At 43.0% G+C, this 22500-nt stretch overlaps 1 protein-coding gene across 17 annotated transcripts in view; it reads left to right on the forward strand.

Annotated features, from left to right (window-relative positions):
* Window positions 1-22500, forward strand: part of LOC147021507 (semaphorin-6D-like) — a 334361-nt gene that overhangs the window by 171731 nt on the left and 140130 nt on the right. For 8 of the 17 annotated variants that reach the window (XM_085891490.1, XM_085891496.1, XM_085891507.1 and 5 more), the window contains 3 exons: window positions 13794-13905; window positions 15205-15413; window positions 15543-15624. The exons of 7 other annotated variants lie outside the window; for them this stretch is intronic. The gene's annotated coding sequence lies outside the window, so the exon portion shown is untranslated. The remainder of the gene's footprint in view (window positions 1-13793; window positions 13906-15204; window positions 15414-15542; window positions 15625-22500) is intronic. 2 more of the 17 variants (XM_085891493.1, XM_085891492.1) reach the window with 1 other exon arrangement.

Raw genomic sequence — 22500 nt, forward strand, 5'->3', positions numbered from 1 at the left:
ACACACTAACACACACCCGACTGCGATACATTTCTTATCTGTGCAGCGGATACCGGTACTGGGGTACATAGGCATAGAATATAGACACACACACACACACACACACACACACACACACATTTGAAATGTCATGTTGAAGAAGGCGATTTATCGTGTTCACTGAATTTTGCATATGAATGATGTATCACATTGGGGTGAACTTTAAATTGTATGATATTTTAAATTTGTTCGTTTTTCCTTTTGATGACACTGGCTCTGCCCATGTGGTTTGAAACTTGAGATTTGTGCAGTGAAAATTGATGTATCGAGTGTGTGTTCATGGTGAAAAGTTAATATCAGTAAAACGGTCTCCGTCCTTTCACTTTGCCCTTGGCCTACCTGAACAACACATTTTAAATAATTGCTTCAGTTCAATGTTTCCTCGTCCAAATATGTGTGGCTCAGCCAACATGTTATTGTTGTGCAACCACTCATTTTCAAACTTGAAAAGGTGACACTTGACAGGAAAAAACAGGGATGAATCTTCCAAAAAGACACTTATGATTGGAGTTTATTTATTTTTTAAAAAACAGAAGAGTGTGGATGCCCAAGTCACGTTTTGGAAAAATGTGTTTCATTCCCTCAACCACTGGTCAACCTCTTAACATAGATGTATATGTATTGTAATTGTGTGGATGTTATGCAATATATATATATATATATATATATATATATATATATATATATATATATATATATATATATATATATTATCTATAGTGATGATCACATCTCCCAACACCACACACACACACACACACACACACACACACACACACACACACACACACACACACACACACACACACACACACACACACACACACACACACACACACACACACACACACACACACCTCTTTTATTGCTTAATGCAAGCTTGCAGATTTCCCTGAGGGTTGCTTTTGGTAATTGAAGGATCTGTGTCCGTCTCCATCCCAGTGTCTCTCTCTCTCTCTCTCTCTCTCTCTCTCTCTCTCTCTGTCTCTGTCTCTGTCTCTCTCTGTCTCTCTCTGTCTCTGTCTCTGTCTCTCTCTGTCTCTCTCTCATATTCTCTCTCTCTCTGTCTCTCTGTCTCTCTGTCTCTCTGTCTCTCTGTCTCTCTGTCTCTCTGTCTCTCTGTCTCTCTGTCTCTCTGTCTCTCTGTCTGTCTCTCTGTGTCTGTGTTTGTCTGTCTGTCTCTCTCTTTCTCTCTCACCCCCCCCCACCCCTCACATCGTTCCTTTTCTCTCCCTCCCCTTTCTCTATCCCTCTTCCTCTTCCTTCTCTCCCACCCTCTCTCCTCCCACCCATTCTCTCTCTCCCCTCCCCCCCATTCCCTCTCCCCCACACCTTCTCTATCCAATAACCTTCTCTACCCCCTACCCTCCACCTCCCCTTATCTCCACTCCCTCCTCTCCCCCACTCCCCTTTCTTTCTCCACACCTTTCATTTTCTCTCTCCCCCTCCATTCTCTTTCTCCCCCTTTCCTTCTACTCATATATCTCTCCTCGCCAAGATCTCCCCCAACATTTCTATATCTCTCGTCCTCTCTCCCTTTCTCTTCCCATCACTGTTTCTCATTTTGTCTTGCTGATGAAGCCCCAAGTCAGAAATGTGTCTAACTAGACCAATGCTTAAAATGCTGACCTTGTATACTTCCCTTTCAGTGTTGTCTTTTGATCTATCTCTCAGGATTGGTCATTTCTATTTGATTGAGCTTTTTACGATTGGTTCATCTTTCTATTACTTGGTCAGTCAAATTTGATGTAAACGGTGATTTAATTGATGACCTGATTGTGTAAACAAGGTATCCTGCTTTTACTCTATTTCCTCATATTCTAAATGTTATGTCATATCCAACAATTAACTTTCAGATTACTTGATGAGCTCGACTAGAATTTTAAGTGGATTTTGTCTTGCTGATGAAACCAGAAGGCAGAAAGGGTGCAAAAGACAAAGCTCAAAAATGCTAACTTGCATACTTTCATTTTAAGAAGTTCTACATCAATCGAGGGATTGACAGAATAGCCCAGATATATGCACATGCTCCTCGAGCTGTCTATCCTGGATTTGAATCTCGACCCAGCTATAAAATCTCACCCTGATGTTTCACAGGCAGGGAGATGCATCAATGCGTGCACCTCCAACAGAAATACATTAATCGGTGAGCCTGTATGCCAGCACTGGTCGTTGGTGGATGTTAAAGACCGCACGGTGTCTTTTACAAAGAGTAGGCAGGTTATTGTTTGTACCCTGAACAAGTTCCAAATTCCTGCCCTAACTGTCTGAGTAAGCAATGGCAAACCACCAAGCGTAACCTTTATCAAAAGACTGCCACAGCAGCACTGACCCTCTATAAAGAGTATCACTGATGACGATGATCTTCATCTATCTAACAAATTTCTATCTGTTTTAGCCTGTTTTAGTCTTCAATAAAACATTTTCTTGCCAATGATTGAGTGGTTGTATTCCTGAAAAGCTTCACACCACCTATTTTAGTATGCCTGATAATAAGAATCGTACTATAATTCACCGTCTGTCTGTCTGTCTGTTCCCAGGTACCGCAAAAACGGCTGAACCGATCGCAACCATTTTTTTGGTGTGTAATCCTGGGACCCTTTGGAGTAAAATAGGCATAAATATAATATCATGACCTCCTTGATGGCTCCCGTAGGGTGCGGGTGCTTCGATTAACATCAATATGACCATTGGACCTGAAGCTTATCTGGACCCTGGACTAATGTTGGAACCAAAATTTGGTAACATTCTGCCTGGTGGGTTTAGAGAGGAAGGTTTTTAAAGGAATTTACACGATTTTCCCAAACATTTACTAAGTCTGCCATTTTGACACAGTTCCAGTCATGTGATCAGCATGACCTCCACAATTTAATTAACATCGCTACCCTGGCTTGATGTTATAACCCAAATTTGGTAGCATTTGGATGTGAAGATGGATCAGGAAAAGAAGATTTTTGAAAAAATTTACTCAGTTGGCCATTTTGACATACTTAAAGTCATGTGACTGGAACGAGCGTTGCAATTCCTGTCACCAGTCAGGAGAGGAACATTGCTACCAAATTTCAGCCGGATCGGCTTCGCTGTTTGGCCAGAGAAGTCGAAATAGGAGATGGACGGACGGACAGTGCGCGATGACAATACCTTATAGTTATATGGAATTTAAATTCCAGATAAGCTAATAATACTAATAATAACAAGAAGCGAATACTTCGATATAGCGTGGCTGGGGGCAGCAAAACGTTGAGAATGATGAAACAATTTTGCAGTTATAAAATTTAAATGTAGACATGGTGAATTAGCATGCATGATGGGAAGAGTTGTGACGTTTGACAAATTTATATTTATAACCCTCAGATCAAAGGGACGTACGCGGCCATAAGTGTGACAGAAGACACAGGACAGAATAGCCATTATATAACAGCGCGATGTCGCCGCGCTGTAATAATAGCAAGAAAGAACAATCAGAGATTGCAGACCTTGTTTTGTGTGGTGTTTGTGTAGTTTTTGCAGTGTATTTTGTGTGGTGTTTGTGTACTGGTGTATTACATAATTAATAAGAGACATAATTAGAACTGCCACTTTATAACTGCTGGCAGTGATGACCGGGTACCAAGACATCCTGCTTTGATTGGACACCTGACCCTGACCCATGACGTTTTTTATTATTATTATTCAATTGAATTCAGAATGGGATTAAAATTAATTCAATTCAAATCAAATGGAAGACCAACGATGTATAGTCCTGCATTTGAGTAATCAGGAGCTCAAACAAGCAAAAAGCAAAGATGAAGTAATCGGAGGAACCTAGAGAGGATTCGCATTTCAGCTCCTCCTCCTCTACGCTCAAACCCATCCAGGCACAACCAAGTGAGCTATATTAAAAAAAAAAAAAAAAAACACAACCCAGGTCAAAAAAATAATTCTGGCTGCCGGATAATGTGTCCGATCAATTTGAAATTTAAATCATTTATTCTCCATCACCACTGGATCAGAAATGGCAAGTTTCATGTCAATTGATTAAGTGGTTCTAAAGAAAACATTGTTTAATATTTTCTTCAATCCAATATGGCTGCCAAACCATGTGACCTATCAATTATTCCTCAACAAACTTGTTCAGCCAAGGTTTGTGGAACATTTCTGTGAAGTTTCCCCTCGATCTGTCCAGCCACTTCAGAGAAGAAGATTTTTGAAGGTTTTTTTTAATCTTTTAAACAATATACGCTGCCGAATCACGTGACCATTGATGCCATCAATTTTTTTCTGTGAACCATTTTATCCCTAGACCCTCAAAAATGTTCATGCTGATCAGATGTAGTTCTACATATGCAATTATGACATCATAACGAAGGCACCTATGACATCATAAAAAACCACACTCATTCCCCATGAGGAGTACTTGCTGTGTGCCAAGTTTAAATTTTTTCCTTGGTGTGGTTTCAGAAAGACAGAGGTCCAAAGTTTTTCCGTTTTTCCAACATGGCTGTCATACCACGTGACCTATGTCGTCAACTTATGATTAAATCATTCTATCTGAGCAGTCGCACCTATGGTGAAAATTTCGTCTCAATCTGACAAACGGTTGCAGAGAAAAACACAAAAGTTCTGTGAAGACAAACAAGCAAACAAACGGACCCAAATGTAATACCCTCTCCTTGGGCGAGGGTAATAATAATAATGATAATGATAATAATAGTAATAATAACGACTAAAGAGTTCATAGAACACGTTACCACACACAGTGTTCAGGTGTATACTTCAATTTAAATAATTACATCACCCTTTCTAACATGTTACATTGGTTCTTTGTGCATGTTGCTTGTGTCATCAACAGTATGATGTCCTGGAAAAGAGTAAGTTTCCTGTTTGGAATGATTTTCAATTTTGTTTCACTGCCAGACAGGTAGGCAGAGTATATTAAAATATATATATATATATATATATATATATATATATATATATATATATATATATATATATATATCTCAATGTCTGTGCATGAGCTATCGGGACAAATTCAGAGCCAAAGTATTGCTAAACTACAGGTTCATTTTATGATTCATGTTCAAAATATAACATTCAATTCAAATTAAGTTGTTCCTCGATCATAAACTGAAATTTGTGGACAGACATGAACCAATTGCTTAACACTGCTTTTCGCTTCTCATGCGCACGGTAATAACCAGCCTGAAAGACTTGATCCCAAAATAATAATCACAAGAAAAAGAGCAATCAGAGATTGCAAACTTCGCCAGGACTTCTTTTGAGTGGTGTATTTTTGGGGGGGTTTTAGGGTAAATCCAATATGACTGCCAAACCATGTGGCCTTTGATATACAGGATCGGTAGACCTTTTGTTCCTCATGGACAGGCAGTCATACATGTAAAGTTTTTATGACGTCATGAAAATCACACTCATTCCCCATGAGGAGTACTTGCTGTGTGCCAAGTTACAACTTTTTTTCTTGGTGCAGTTTCAGAGATACGGAGGTCCAAAGTATTCTCGTTTTCCAATATGGCTGCCACACCACGTGACCTTAAGACGTCATAATTATCATTAAAACATTCTACATGAGTAGTCACACCAATGGTGACAATTTCGTCTCAATCCGACAAGCGGTTGCAGAGAAAAACAAGAAAGTTATGTGTGGACAAACAAACAAACAAACAAACAGACAAACAAACGGACCCAAATATAATACCCTCTCCTCTGGAGAGGGTAATCATAATCATAATAATCTATCTATAATTCCAGCAATCTCTGTGTGTCTGTCTGTTTGTCTGCGACCGCCGTTTCTCGACGACCGCTGGTCCGATCTCATTGAAACTTGCCAGGAATATTGCTGGGGACCCGCGGATGTGCCTTTTCGAGGTTTGATATCGATCGGACGAGCGGATCCCAAGTTACGGCCATTTTATTGCTTTTTCAGTGTTGAAAAGGTGTATATATGGCAGCTGAAGGTGTCATTCCACCTTCTCACCTTATCATGCATTGTTCCCCAAATTATTAATAACCAGACGACCACCGGTCCGATCGGATTAAAACTTGCCAGAAATATTGCTGGGGCCCCGCGGATGTGCCTTTTCAAGGTTTGATATCAATCGGACAAGCGGTTCCCAAGTTACGGCCATTTATCTGTCAACCAATGACAGGACACGGTGCTATGACGTCACGAATGACGTCACAATTAATGTTTGTTGAATTATTTATTTTAAAAAAATTGGGCACGATTGTCACAATTCTTTTTCTTCTTCGTTTGGTATGACGTCACAATCGACACTGGGGACCTGAGTATGTGCCTTATTACTTATTATTATTGTTGTGCTTGGTAGACATTTGTGAATACATTTACAGAGGGGTGAGAGAGGAGGGGGGAGAGAGGAGAAGGGAGAGAGGGGGAGAGAGAAGGGCGAGAGAGGGGGGAGAGAGAAGGGCGAGAGAGGGGGAGAGAAGGGTGAGAGGGAGGGGGCAAGAGAGGGGAGGGAGAGAGGGGGGATGAGAGGAGGGGCGAGAGAGGGGGAGAGTGGGGGGGCGAGAGAGAGGGGGCGTCACAATTCTTCTTCGTTTGATATGACATCACAATTGATGCTGGGGACCTGATACTGCAGGCACGAAGCTGCATATACTGGCACACACCTACGGGCATGCCCCTACGGGCCTGCACTGGTAATGCAAATAATAATCTATCTATAATTGCAGCAGTGTGTGTGTGTGTGTGTGTGTGTGTGTGTGTGTGTGTGTGTGTGTGTGTGTGTGTGTGTGTGTGTGTGTGTGTGTGTGTGTGTGTGTGTGTGTGTGTGTGTGTATGTGTGTGTATGTGACCGCTGTTTCTTGACAACCACTGGTCCGATCTAATTGAAACTTGCCAGCTACATTGCTGGGGACATGAGTATGTGCCTTTTCAAGGTTTGATATTAATCGGACAAGTGCTTCCCAAGTTATGGCCATTTATTTATCAACCAATGACAGGACACGTTGCTGCGTCGACGTGGCCGATGGGGAAGACAACCTCAGCCGTGTTCCCCATTACGGGTTATAACTTCCGGACTTCGGGATAGTGATGAGTTAATGTATTCTAATATCTCGATTTATTATTCACATTTATAGATAAACACAATGCCCCAATCCAGTCGTCGCTTACGAGAGCGAAGGAACAGACTGTGTGGTTGTTGTTGTTTTTTTGTTGTTGTTTTTTTGTACGTACGTTTTTTTTTTCTTTCTCTTCTCTATGTGTTTTTCCTTGCGATGACATTGCAAAAAGGCAATATACGTTGGCGCTAATTGAATAATTATCCATTAAAACTAAATTGCGAATAATCGTAACTGCGATGTGCGAACTTCCGGACAGTGAGGCCTTAACTTCACATAGGTCGGTGCGCGGCCGGCCGACGATGACGTCACGTGCCGTGCCGGTTACGATGCGGATCGGGCGGCGCCTTCGTTACCGTGGCGTTGGAGTGGCAATGGTCAATGGCAGCGAATGTCATGGCAAGCAAAGACAGGGAGGTAAACTTGATATTAATTAACTATGTGTGTGGAAGTATCACAGCAGTTGTTACTTCAATGCAAGCGATAGATAATTCGTGGAATGCATGTGAACATTCCGTATGGGCACGCACGATTTCTTATGCGCATTTATAGATAAACACTGAAATGAAAACGAGAGAAGAACCTTCAGAGTGTAGGCTTTATTCCATTTGATTGAACCCGCTTCTACGGGCACATCAGGGGATACAGGTGCAGCAAGGAGTACATAAGCAGTAAGGTATACACGTGCAACTAATCACCGCAAAATAAATCAGTATAAGCACGGAGTCCGATATACTCTCAATTCTCACCATTCAACGAGCACCAAGTGAACCGCCGCCATAAACGACAATGCCCCTGGGACAATACCCCCGACCGAGCGGAATCTTAGCTTTATCTATTCCGTGCTCGAGCCGTGCGACATGTGATCACACGTCACGTCCTTCAATTCACCACATTCTCCCCGTCTTTAAAATGTAACTAGAGGCCCAACTAACGCACCATGATTACTTCAGCACTATAGGAGTATACATTTCAAGCAACGCGAACTATCTAAACTACAGAAGCATACATGCCAAGCAGTGAGGATTATTTTGAGTTGTAGGAGCATGGTAATGAGCATCGATATATTATGTAACGAGCATATAGGAGCATGAGCATCGAGGATGCCGATAATCCCCTTTACAGATTGAGTCGGCGAGGGGGTTTTATCCGTCGACCTCTCCGGGAGTAAATGGCGGTTTCACTTGAGGGAGGCTTCCGATCCTCTTGGTGAGCCTCAACTCGTGCCGGGGATGACTCCCCGATCGCCCCCGGGTGGAACGCGGCAGGTCCGTCGCCACCATTCTCGGGTGGAGTTCCTGGGGGGGGGAACACCTGGGGAGGGGATGTCAGAGGGAGGAGTGCCAGATGGTGGTGTACCTGCGGGAGGAGTACCTGAGGGAGCCAAATGGCGAACCGACACAGTGGTCTCCCTGCCATCCGGGAGCCTGACATGAGCATACTCTGGATTAGTATCGATGAGTTCGACCCCCTCCACCAGGGGTTCATACTTGCTTTGTCGTACCGGGCGTTTCATGAACACTGTTCCGGGATGGGTTAGCCAGTTGGGCACCGATTGGCTGTCAACATAACGTCGCTGGTGAGTAAACATTCGTTCGTGAGGAGTTGCATTGGTGGACGTGCAGAGCAAAGAGCGTATGGAATTCAGAGCGTCGAGAAGGGTAACGTCCCACCGCTCGGGCCCCAGTCCTCTTGATTTCAACGCCAGAGTTACGGCTTTCCAAATAACTCCATTATATCGTTCCACCTGCCCATTACCCTGTGGGTTGTAACCCGTCGTTCGACTAGTTGCTATGCCGTGCTCTAATAGGAACTGTTTTAGCCCGGCCGACATGAAACACGGCCCTCTGTCTGAATGTATGTACGAAGGTTTCCCAAACATAGCGAAGAGGTCAGAGAGACATTTCACGACAGTGCCCGAGGTCATATCCGAGCACGGAAATGCGAAAGGGAACCTTGAATATTCATCAACAACAGTGAATATGTATCTGTTGTCTGTCTCGGTCGGCAGGGGCCCTTTGAAGTCAATGTTTAGTCTCTCGAAGGGAGAAGTGGCCTTGATCAATCTGCCAGAAGCCGCGCCATAGAATTTGGGTTTTAGTTCAGCACAAACAGGGCATGAAGCATTCATTTGTTTAATATCTTCGATAGAATAGGGAAGGTTTTGTCTGCGCACGAAATGTGCCATTCTGGTTACCCCCGGGTGGCAAAGAGACACATGGAGGTCTTGCAAAGCCCGACTGATTGTCGCCGAAAAGTTGACCCGAGAGAAGGTGTCTGCAGCAGGGTTTTCCCTCTCGGGCCGGTAAACAATGTCGTAACTATAGCAGGCTAGGTCTATCCGCCATCTCATAATTTTTTCATTCTTAATTTTCCCGTTATTTTTCCCATCAAACATGAATGCCACGGATCGTTGGTCCGTAAGGAGCGTGAAGTGGTTTCCCAGTAAATAGTGTCTCCATTTACGTAGGGCTTCGACAATAGCGTACGCTTCCTTCTCTATTGCTGAGTGTCTCTGCTCGCTTCCAGAGAGAGTTCTCGAGAAGAACGCGACGGGTCGCCCAGACTGATTAAGCGTAGCAGCTATCGCGTGATCAGAAGCATCCGTTTCCACCACGAAGGGCACCGAGCTGTCGATCGATAATACCACGGAATTACTGATATCATCTTTGAGGCTGTGGAAAGCTTTTGCAACAGCGGCATCTGGTGGGAAGTTTTTGCAATGCACTAGGGGATGTATTTTCTCTGAGTATTGGGAAATCCATCTTGCATAGTAAGCGAACATGCCGATCACCCGGCGCATTGTCTGCAGGTCCTGAGGTGGGGGTAGCTCACGAAGTGGGCGCAATCGTTCAGGATCAGGCTTAATCGTGCCGTCGGCTATCGTGTAGCCGAGAAGGTCAATTGACCTTGCCGAGAATACGCATTTCTCGTAGTTGAGGGTCAGATTATATTTTCTAGCAATGCTCAAGAATCTGTCCAGATTCATATCATGTTCCCCCTGATCCCTACCGCACACTGTGACATTGTCCACGTAAACAAAAGTGTCTTTGAGGTTTTCATCTGAGATGATGTCGTCCATAACTCGTTGGAAGCAAGCTACTCCATTCGTGACACCGAACGGAATCCTCCTGAATTGGTAGAGGCGTCTACCTGCCTGGAATGCGGTGTAAGGTTTGTCTTCCTCTCGGATGGGAATTTGATGATAGGCGCTTCGCAAATCGATGGTGCTGAATATCTTATAATTGGCCACGCGTTCGACCATCTCGTCTATGCGCGGCAAAGGGTAGGCATCGAGTTGGGTGAAACGATTGACCATTTGGGAATAATCGACAACCATTCGTTTCTTATGATTCTGATTGGCGGTGACCAACACCTGTGCGCGCCATGGCAAATCGCTCGGTTCTATAATTCCTACTTCCAGTAATCGCTTGGTCTCTGAAGTGATGAAGTTCATATCAGCAGTGGTATATCGCCGCGATTTGATCGCTATCGGTTTACAGACCGGCGACAAGTTAGCAAACAGCTGGGGGGACGTTACCTCTGCGGTGGTCAAAGCATTTAAAATTAGACGAGGTTTGCTTTTTCCAAAGGGTATTTCGACGCTCGTGTGCTGCTTGAGGACATTATGACCCAGAATTACGTCTGCGCATAAATCACGAAGCACCAGTACCCTTACATCCCGATGCGTGTACCCTTTTACGTCCAATTCAACATTGCAGTACCCTCGTACGCGGGACTGTAGTGATGTGGCGGCCATGCATACCGTATTGTCTGTTGGGTGGATCTTCCATTTCCTGCCCTTCGCTAGTGAGCTGTTGACGAAACTTTCAGAGCTACCGGTATCAATCAGAGCCTCAGCCATATGCCCGTTAATTCGTACGTTGATGATAGCCTTGGATAGATTCCCCGGTGAGGCTGCAGTTAGTTTCTTTTGTGAGTAGAGAGCCGCAGAAGTGGGTTTATTTCTCCTTAGAGTAGATTTACATACCCTGGCATAATGCCCTTTCTTGTCACAATTCATGCATGTGGCATCTCTGGCGGGGCATTTGTTTGCGGTTGGAATGAAAGCGAGAGAAGAACCTTCAGAGTGTAGGCTTTATTCCATTTGATTGAAGCCGCTTCTACGGGCACATCAGGGGATACAGGTGCAACAAGGAGTACATAAGCAGTAAGGTATACACGTGCAACTAATCACCGCAAAATAAATCAGTATAAGCACGGAGTCCGATATACTCTCACTTCTCACCATTCAACGAGCACCAAGTGAGCCGCCGCCGTAAACGACAATGCCCCTGGGACAATCCCCCTGACCGAGCGGAATCTTAGCTTTATCTATTCCGTGCTCGAGCTGTGCGACATGTGATCACACGTCACGTCCTTCAATTCACCACAAACACAATGCCCTAATCCAGTCGTCGTTTCCGAGAGCGAAGGAACGTCCTGTGTGGTTGTTGTTTCTGGCACGTGGTTTGAAAGTTGTTTTTTTTAATTATTATTATTTTTCGGTTTGCACAAACGGCCACGCACGTACGGGCACGTGAGAGCGAAGGAACATCCTGTGTGGTTGTTGTTTCTGGCACGTGGTTTGAAAGTTTTTTTGTTTGTTTGTTTGCACGTACAGGCACGCAGTAGTAGCAATAATAACAATAATTATAATAATAATAATCATTCCCTTATGGCTTACACAGAAGTTCAACCACCATATTTGGAGGCCATTAGGCCCATCTTGCTTGAACTATAATTGTTGCCAACCTACGGTTGTTTGTCCATGCTATATCCCCTTTAAATGCTGAGCATCAGGCAAGGAAGCAGCGCGTACCATTTTCAAAGTCTTTGGTGTGACTCGGATGGGGTTGAAACCAACAATCTCCCAGACTATGTGCGGATGCTCTAATCATTACACAACCAATTGTGGTTCCTTTTTTGTGGTTGGGATCATGTCTGAATGTTGCAGATGGCTTTTATCAATTTTAGCCTTTTGGTTAAGTGTGTGTCTTTCGGCTATAATGGGCTCGAATTGTTTAAAAGGTTTTTGTGTGCCAAAAATGCTATGGAAACACAGAGTGTGAAACATCACCATCCAGCACTACATTGTCTTTTTGGGGTATTTTGGTAAATATGGGTGGGTTATCAGGAAGACTGTGGCCTGGTATTCTATTGTTCTGCTTCGATGGGAGGCATTTGACTCTCTTATCACCACACATGTGTGATGATTCTATCGTCCTCTTAATTACGGAAACAAAGAGCTTTGCTACAAAATTAAAGTATGAAATGGCCATCCAATTCCGATATTCATGGAGCAAGCTCGCACGATCGGATTGCCATTTGGGTAGTGGCCTGCGGTACTGTCCTGTCAGATCTCTATCTAGAACCAGTGGGCCGGTTGGCCAATTGGACCAAACGTTCATTGGTCTTCATGGCCTTGTACCATCACTGCCTATTATTGTACTGCTGGAGCATGAGCTTCCCTTTCACGAAGCCCAGATGAGCTTGGGCCAGGGTGGGGATTATACGTTCGTTATTATAATTGCCAAATGATGCTATACTATTATTGTTGTTGTTAATATTATTAGTATTAATTAATATATGCTGTTGCAATGTTATCATTGTTTTTGTGATTTATTTTGTAATTAGAGTGCCATGTCATGGGAGAAGGATGTATTACGCTGCTTTATATTCCTTAACGTGGCGTGCGTTTAATACATGGGAATTCTTCTCGATTATTTGTAGTTAATGAGCCCAATCAATTCAGGGGATCATGAGGATCATTTTGGTGTATCACTCTCCACACAAAAAGCTCCAGTCGAACTTCACAAAAAACATGCCACACATGCACACACACATACACACACACCTCATCCATTTAGAGTAGATATAGATGGATAATTAATTAATTAGTAAATTCATTACCTCCACCACCGTTATGTTTTCACCCCTCTGTTTGACTGTTTGTCTGCTTCTCTGTGAAGAAGATATCCCAACATGTTGTGGACGGATTCGGACAAAATTTGTTGGAGAGGTTGGATGTGTGACGAGGATGAAACGATTAGATTTTGGTGAAGATCTGGAGAGCAGAATTTTTTGAGTGATTCTTCACGATTGAGAGATACGATTAAAAGCAATATATCTAAAAGAGCTGTGGACGGATTCGGACAAAACTTGGTGGACACGTTGGGCGTATGACAAGGATGAATCGACTCGATTTTGGTTAAGATCCGAATCCGGATCTGGAAAGGAGAATTTTTTTTAAGTGATTCTTCACCATTGAGAGATTGGGCCAAAAACGATATCAAGCAGGATATCTCAAAAAGCTGTGGACGGATTCAGACCAAACTTGGTGGATGAGTTAGGTGACAGGCCATTAGATCTTGGAGGTCTGGATCCAGATCTGGCCTATCAGTGGAATACAGAACGTACATTGTTCATCCTGGCGGAGGTATGCGCTCTACCGAGTGCTTACTTTATTTTTGGTTGACAATTTCATACGAATGGGATAATTTACTCGTTCCTTTACTTTCTCTTTTTGTTATTATTATGATTTATTTTTTCGATTTATTTATTCATGCACAACACAATGGGTCATAGGTGGTGTTTGCTCTTAAGCCTTCTTGTCCAGGGTTTGATTGCTGACAATCAGATTCATCTCAAACTCCCATCTGGTGCAGGGCCGGCGGAAAGATTGGCTCGTGGGGCATGTGGTCCTGCGACGGCATTGTTTAACTGGCTGCGCATTTTGAAATGTGGACACTGAACATTCCAGCATCTATTTTTCAAAAGGTAGGCCTTTGGGCTGTTACATGAGCAGATTGCAAATTCCTTGTAATGGTAGAGTATCAAGTAAATGACTTACCACATTAGCACCCTTCCTGGTCTATAATTGCTCTGATGACCTAATGAGACTTGGCAAATAATGAACCTGCAAAAGAGTGGACCAGAATTCTTGGAATTACTTTTGATTTATGACAATACATCACATTCAAGCCAAGGATATTGAGAAGCATCAGTTTGATTTTATACAAATTTTAAAGTGTCCTCAGATGTGAATGTTAAACTGGCTGTTCCAAATTGTGTTTGATGCTCCTAATTTACCAACACATGCACACTTGTTGGATCGACACTCTCTCTCTTTTGAGTGGAGATCTACGGTTCTGGCCAAGGGAGATATTTTGAAAAACATATAAATTATCTGAAGGGCATATTCTTACCAAGATGAGCTTTCTCCACGCACGCAAGGATAAATGAATCTCGATGAACGCAATTTTATCACAAACAGTGATGAGTTGGCAGGCTAACTCGTTGACTGGCTAACAAGGTGGTTAGTTGGTTAATTTGCTTTTAAATTGATTGAGTTTCGGAGATTGCTGGCCTGTTATTTTCCTGGTCGCTTGCCTGTCGAGTTGAACTGCTGGGCTCGTATCCATGCTGGCTGTCCGATTATCTATTTTTAAAATTTAATTTGTTGACTGGACTGGTCAACACAGACGGTGACAGATTGGTTCAAAATTCAAACCCCGAGAGTGTAAAGTAGCACTACATTAGATGTTACCCAAGATGTGCCGATAGCACTCAAATGATGGCTTAGCTGGGATGCTTTTCATCTAGATGCACCTGAAGTACTCCCAACTGTATTATTTACACTGAGTTTGGAAGGTCTGGAATTGTCTGCTTAGCAAACGAAACCTTAGCCTTGGGGCCCTGCCTAACCCCACCATTGTGCAAAGCACAGATGAGCTGAGATGCGGTGACGAGGAATGTGCATCGGCAGCTGGAATTACACTTAAGGCTTTACTCGGCAAGTGCGGATTCCGCCTGGTAACCCAAGGCTCTGGTGTTCTGGTCTCTGGTTGTCCTCTCCCCTCTCCCCACTCTCTTGCCATGCAATAATTCAAAGAATCTGTGCAAAGGGCATCGAGGTTGCTCAATTATGTCAATCTAACCTACTTAACAGGTAAACTTTGTGTCAGGTGGTGTCGAATACTTCCGCTGCAGTTATCTTTCATGTTACTTTTCACAAAGACTTAGCACCAAGTTGATATTACTGTGTAACAGGGCACCACACGCGCACTTGCATTACAGCATCTTGTCCGGGGGGCTTGCATGTGAGGTTGACTCTCACTCCGTCGTGTTCTCAACCTGAACGCGCATTGTGGCAGCTTGCATTTGGACACTTCCTTGCTGGTTATATTTTGGCTGTGCTGTGTGGGTATCCATCCTTGTGCTGGAGGCATCACTGGTGTTGGAACGCTCGCCATCTCACCTACATGTAGACCTGTAATTGTCTGCAGGTGAGTGGTGAGGGAGGTTACAGGGAGCAATGGGAGAAGGAAAGTGGGGTGGGGGGGGGAGGGGGACTGAGGACTAAGTCATTATGTTGAAGGGCAATGAGAAAAATCACTTGATGTTTAATTTTGCAGATAATGACGAAATTTATGGCGACGCAATAACCTTGTTGCAAAATGCCCCAGTGATGGCAAGAACAGCATTTTAACATTCCAGGTTTGTCTTGTATCACACACACCTTCACGTGTTTAGTGATTTTACAATGATCACCATCATCACTTCACATTTCCTTGTGTCAACATCATATGATTGTTTTAACTGTTCTGATGTTATTCTTCCTCAAAAAGATCAGTCAGTTGGTCGTGCGATTACAGTGTTGAGTGGAGTCTCGTCCGCCTGAAAAATGATTCATAACAGTGCCACTATGGGGTGCTGCATAGTGGGGTATCTTGGGGGCGATGTTAAGCTGACTGTCTTGCGGAATACTTTCAACCTATAGGCGTTTAAAAACCACAGTGTTTTTTTTTATTTTTTTTTATTTTTTTTAAGGCTAGACCTTTGGGCTTGTTCCCTGGTCAGATTCAAATACATTATGGACTGAACTCGCAGTAATGATGCAAACAGCAGAACAAATTTGCGATTGCATCTCAGCCGGTGATCCTTTTGTGAAATAATTAGTATTATCATTTCATAACAAATTGGTTTTATCAGTGCTCAGATTTACTTGTTAATGCTAAAAAAAATTTCTTGAAAGCAATCAATTTTTGTTATTCATCTTGATTGTGCAGTTTGTATTTCGAGACTTTTGTTTAGTCATGTCATTAAAGACAGATTATTAAGTTTGTCAAACACCTCCTAACATAACTCGAGGTAGACTGGAATAAGCTGGTTTATGTTATTTTGTAGTTAATGCCTGGTGTTGGCTTAATGGTTTGTGTGGTGGGCTTGGGATTCCAGGGTCCGGAAGTTGCTTAATTGTTAGTTGTTGAATTAATACCAGGTGGGGTTGACTCTGCCTGTCATCCTTCTGAGGTCGGCAAAATGAGTGCCAGCTTACTGGTATCCTGTGTCGGAGTGGCGACCTGTCCAGGATTGTGCCCAATAGCCCACAAGACTGCTTAAGCAGCACCAATGCTCTGCATAGAGTATGGTCCCAATGGATGGATAGTTAAGGGTATCATATTTTTTTAGACAAAAATCATTTTTTTTTATACACTTCCCTCAAATCATGCCAGAGGAGCTAAACAGAGGTTTAAATATTTACAGACTTGGGCAGACAAAAACACATGGACACACCGCAAAGGAGTCAAGTGGCAGGAATGGAAGAGGGAGAAAAGGTGGTCAGCAAGAGTACAGACCAGGGGTGGATTTAATTGGGGAAACCATTTGGTCACAATTGATTGCATTCTTGAAAGCATTTTTAAACACTTTTTGAACTGTTCTTTGTTGCATTTGGTAACTTTTAAAATTTCATACAACCATGGACATAGAGTGCATTTTTGTTTTGTTCTTTCCATTTGAACCAGACTTTGCCTTGCTAACTTAGGGCTCTCTATGCCCATCATATAGCTTGGAAGCTTACTGTGCTGAAACAAGTCTGGGGTAGAACTGAGTCCCTCCCTCTCTCTCTCTTTCTCCATTCAACTCTCTCCCTGTACTGCTCTGCCTGAAGGCAGTTTCGATGCTCCCAAAGCAGCCCAACTGCAAGGATTACCTGAGGTGGCTTGCCTTGGCCTCCCCATTAGTAGTCAGAGCAGGAATTTGTATTTTGGTCAGAGTTCCGGTGATGGCTGGTTTACTCTTTGCAAAAGACACCAAATGATCTTTAACATCCACCAACTAATGCTGGCAGATCGGACACATGGCTCAACACCCATCAAAGGGATGGCACATTTTGTGATGAAAAATCCAGGGTGACAGTTTATAGTCGTGTCGAGAATCGAACCCAGATTAGGCAACTTAACGGCAAATATCCTAGTTCTGTACAATCCTGTGAGATATCTGTGGTCTCTATAGTGATGTTAAAGCTAAGAGGTGGACGTCCTTATGCGATCTTCATACGTGCTGCATTTTAATCGATGGATATTTCTCACGGGAATATAAAAATGTGTGATACCTTCTTTACAAGAGAGCGGCTGCACACCCAGAGTACTCAAACAATCTCTTGGAGTGCTTTTATTGCGACTTGCTTTTCCACTGCACAACAACAAGCTTGCATGTATGCAGAAAATTGCCATAAATTACACCATCATGGCCTGAAGATAAATCAAAGGAAGACTCATTTGTTGGAGAGCTATATGCAGTCCTTGTATTTTTGAGATCATTAATTCCTGACACATAAATTATGATGTTTTCAACATTTCCTTGGTTTTTGTGATTTTTTTTTTTTCAGAAAACTATTGTTTTTGAAAACCACAAAGGTGCAGAGGCTGCGTTGCTGTTAATTGGTGGGCAAGGCAGGGGGCTCGGAGTAGAAATAATATATTCTGGGTGTCAGCATTTTAAAGGAACATCATGGGGAAAGACAAGAAAGGTAGGAAATTTATGAATTATGTGGCAGTAATGGTCATTCATGCAAAAATGAACCGCACAGCCAACATGACCACTGTCACGACAACACGCATGCACATAATGACAATTCGGATTCAAGGTTTTACGACACATAATTCCAGTGTAGACTTTACACCACATTATACCTGAAGGCACGAGGTGACAAGACCACTGTTGAATATACCAGGCCTGACTTACTCATGGAAACACAGCCTTATATTCCCACTGATAAACACAGGGTGGCTGAAAAGTAACTACTGTACCTATTTTAAACTTGTCATTATTTATTAACTAATAAAGATACAATATTTTTATTTTTGCCATTTGGTGTTTTAGTCGATGCTTTCTTATGACTAATTAAAATCTCACATAAGCTCATGGCATTTCTCACGCGTTTGTAATCTCACTAATAAGTTCTCGACTGATTTTATTTTTTTTTTCCAAGAAATTTATTGGAACGTTGTTAAGAACATCCAAAGTTTTGTTTTCAAGTTCATCCAGAGTTTTTGGTTTTCATTTGTAAACCTTTTCTTTGGCCCAGCCCCAAAGAAAAAAGTCCCATGGTCTTCGGTCTGAACTTCATGATAGTCATTCTGTTGGCCCTCGCCAACTGATCCACCGTCCAAGAAAATGGTTGTCAAGCCAGGTTCGAACTGTTGGAGCAAAATGTGGAGGAGCAGCATTTTACATAAAAAGCAGTTATTCAGAATTCTCCCATTGAGACATGGAAAACCAAATAAAATTTTCCAGCATTTCTGACTATCTCTCACTATTCATGGTATCTCTTAATAAGTACAGGCAAACAAATTGTGTCAACTGAAAATTGTAGCCATAATTGTTAACCTTCAAATAAAATTAAATGGTATGGCTAAAAAAAAAACATTAAATGGTGAGGGAATAACCATTAGATCTTCTTCAGTCATGTGCAGCACAAGGCTGCAGGGTAGCATCATTATCTGAGGGTGAAGCTGCTCTGCTGATGTAATGCCCTCTTGTGGTTAGGGCAGGAATTTGGAATTTGTTCATGTTGCTGGTGATAATTTGCCTATTCTTTGTGAAGGACACCATGGGATCTTTAATGTTCACCAACAAATGCTGGCAGATGGGACACCTGTTTAACATCCTTCCAAGGGATGGCACACACACTGATGAATTACCCTTCCGGTGAAACACCAGGATTACAGTTTGTAGCTGGGCTGAGATTCAAACCCAGGCTAGACTGCTTAGATAGAGGCAAGTATGCATACCTCGAGGTCATCCCTTCCACCCACCATAAGATAAGTGACGGGCTTACCTTGTGTAGCTGTTCTTGGTTGTTTTATGCAGCTTTATTTGGCTGGAAGAGCATGGGAGTTAATTTATTTGATAATCCTAGCCACCTGGGTTAATTATCCCATGTATGCGAAGCAAAAAGTGGGGTTAAGAAATTGGTTTGCTTCTGTCTGTCCATCCATCTGTCCCTCCACAATCATCAGTTTATGATCAATGTACAAAGGAATTTCAATTGAATGTTATATTTTAAATACAAATTGGAACATGAATCAGAAAACGAACCTGTAGTTCAGCATTACTTTGGCTCTGAATTCGGCCCGATCACACATGCGCAGAGAGGAGTGAGATCATTTTTTCCTCTTTCTGCCTTCCTGGCATTCAAACCAAATTGGAAATCATTACAAACAGGAAACCAGTTATTAAGGACGTTATAAAGGACACAAACAACAGGCCTGAATAACTAATGTAACGTGTTAGATAGGGTGGTATAATAGTCACTGCATCAACGGCGGTAAACTTCTGGAATTTTTTTTTTGCTTTTGCATACAACCTTTGCCATATTTATTTTATTTTAATTGAATTATATATTTGAACACTGTAGAACACAAATTGCCTTCTTATCGCTTCCAAAATCCTCCAGTTTTGCAGTACTTGTACATGTTAAATAAAATGGTGTACAAGACTGCTTCAATGGCGCTAAACTTCCGGATTTTATTTTATATGAACTTTCTAAAATCATTATTTTCTTTCAACTTTATTATTATTACTGCACAGGGTAAGGAGTTATCCTCAGGTTTCAGATGAGAGATGTGATTGGGTTCTGTTTTATATATATATATATATATATATATATATATATATATATATATATATATATATATATATATATATATATATATATATATATATATATATATATATATATATATATATGACACACCCCCGGTGTGTACCCCGGTCAGAATAGGTACACCGTATCCCTGCGTGTCGTAAAAGGCGACTAAAAGGGTTGGCGTCGGGAAGGGCATCCGGCCATAAAAACATCGCCTCAAAAGGAAACCATGATGAGTACAACTGATGGGCAGGGTACAGCCCGAAGTACCCCATGGGGGTCCTCATCCCCTCTCATTAAAACTCAAGGTGGGGAACCCGATCGAAGCAAGGGAGGAAATTTTTCCATTTATGATGACCAATCGTCTGATGCCCCACGTAGAGATCGGTTTCTGTGGTTTGGTACATGGAATGTAGGGACAATGACAGGGAGATCTGGAGAAGTGGTTGAAACATTGGTCAGAAGAAGAGTGGACATATGTTGTGTGCAGGAGACACGGTGGAAGGGAAGTGGTGTGAGAATGGTGAAGGGAAGGCAGGGGCAGAAGTATAAGTTTATGTGGCAAGGGTGCCCGGAAGGCGTGCATGGTGTTGGTGTCATGTTTTCTGAGGAGTTTGTAGACAGTGTCGTGAGTGTGACTAGATTGAGTGAAAGGTTGATGATGGTGAGAATTGTGATCGGAAATCTCTTGGTGAACGTCATCTCGGGATATGCCCCGCAGGTCGGTCGAAGCGATGAAGAGAAGAACATGTTCTGGTGTGCGATGGAGAAGTTGATGGAAAATGTGAAAGATGAGGAAGTTGTTGTGGTTGGAGGAGACTTGAATGGACATGTGGGAAGGAGTCCAGACGGTTTTGAGGGAGTCCATGGGGGTTATGGATATGGTGTGAGAAATGGAGAAGGTGAAAGGATCTTGGAGTTTGCTGATGGAGCTGATTTGTTGATTTGTAATACTCGATTCCAGAAAGCGGATAATAAGCTTATTACATGCACGTCAGGTGGGTTGACAACAACCATTGACTACCTGATGGTGCGTCGGCGAGATAGGGGAAACCTCTGGGACACAAAGGTGATCCCAGGGGAGGAGACTGTTTCGCAGCACCACCTGGTTGTCTGCGATATAAGGGTGAAAGGTGCGCGGAGAATTCGGCGGGTGAAGTACCAACCGAGGATGAAGGTGTGGAGGTTGAAAGAGGTGACAGTGAAGGAAGCATTAAGAGAGAGGCTGAGTATGGTTGAAGATGATGTGGTTGAGCTTGAAAGTGGTTGGATGTCAATGAAAGATAGTCTATGGGGAACCGTTGGTGAGGTATGTGGATGGACAAAAGGACCACCGAGGCACTCGGAAGATGGTGGTGGGGTGATGAAGTTGGAAAGACAATTGAAGAGAAGAGGAAGAAGTTCAAGGAATGGCAAAAGGCAAAGGATACGGTGGAAGAAGAGGCAGCACATGAAAGTTTTAAGGAAGCCAAGAAGGCTGCAAAGAAAGAGGTTGCAAAGGCGCAGGAGGCCCATAGGAAAATGTTTGGAGAACGCTTGGATTCGGAGGAGGGTAAGAGAGCGGTATTCAGGATTGCAAAGCAGATAGCGAGAGAGAGGTTTGATGTGACGGGGGTGAGTTGCTTGAAGGATGAAGTGGGACAAATCGTTGTGGATTCAGATGGAATTAAAGGAAGATGGAAGAGATATATGGAAAGGCTGTTGAATGTAGAAAATGAATGGGATAGAAACATCGAGAGTAACCCGGTTTTAGGACCAGCAGAGAAGATAACTGAGAAGGAAGTTGAGGAAGCTATAAGAGCAATGAAGAGTAGAAAAGCAGGAGGGCCGACGGGAGTTGTGGGAGATGTGTTGAAGGCAGCGGGAAGTTGGGGTGTGAAGAGAATGACAGAGATCTGTAATCTGGTGGTGAAAGAAGGCCACATTCCAGTGGATTGGGACCTGAGTAACCTCGTCCCTCTATACAAGGGGAGGGGTGACCCTCTGGACTGTGGCTCCTATAGAACAATAAAGTTATTGGAGCATGGAATGAAGGGATTGGAAAGGGTGTTGGAGAAGAGGATAAGGAAGAAGGTAAAGATTGACGAAATGCAGTTTGGATTTATGCCAGGAAGAGGAACGACAGATGCAATTTTTATTGTAAGGCAGTTGCAGGAGAAGTTCATGGAGAAGAGGAAGAAGTTGTTTTTTGGGTTTGTTGATCTGGAGAAAGCATTTGATCGGGTTCCACGTGAAGTTATGACATGGGCATTGAGGAAGTACGAGAGAGCACGCACAGCTGTAAGGACGAAGGATGGGAACAGTGGTGAGTTTGAGGTGAGGGTAGGAGTGCACCAGGGGTCGGTACCAAGTCCACTTCTATTTGTAGTTGTGATGGAGGTGCTGGCTCGGAGGGTAAAGGAGGGTTTACCGTGGGAGCTGCTGTATGCAGATGATCT

The sequence above is a fragment of the Eptatretus burgeri genome, chromosome 8 (assembly GCF_056783735.1).
Source record: "Eptatretus burgeri isolate ZD-2024b chromosome 8, Ebu_testis_v1, whole genome shotgun sequence".
Taxonomy (NCBI): domain Eukaryota; kingdom Metazoa; phylum Chordata; class Myxini; order Myxiniformes; family Myxinidae; genus Eptatretus; species Eptatretus burgeri.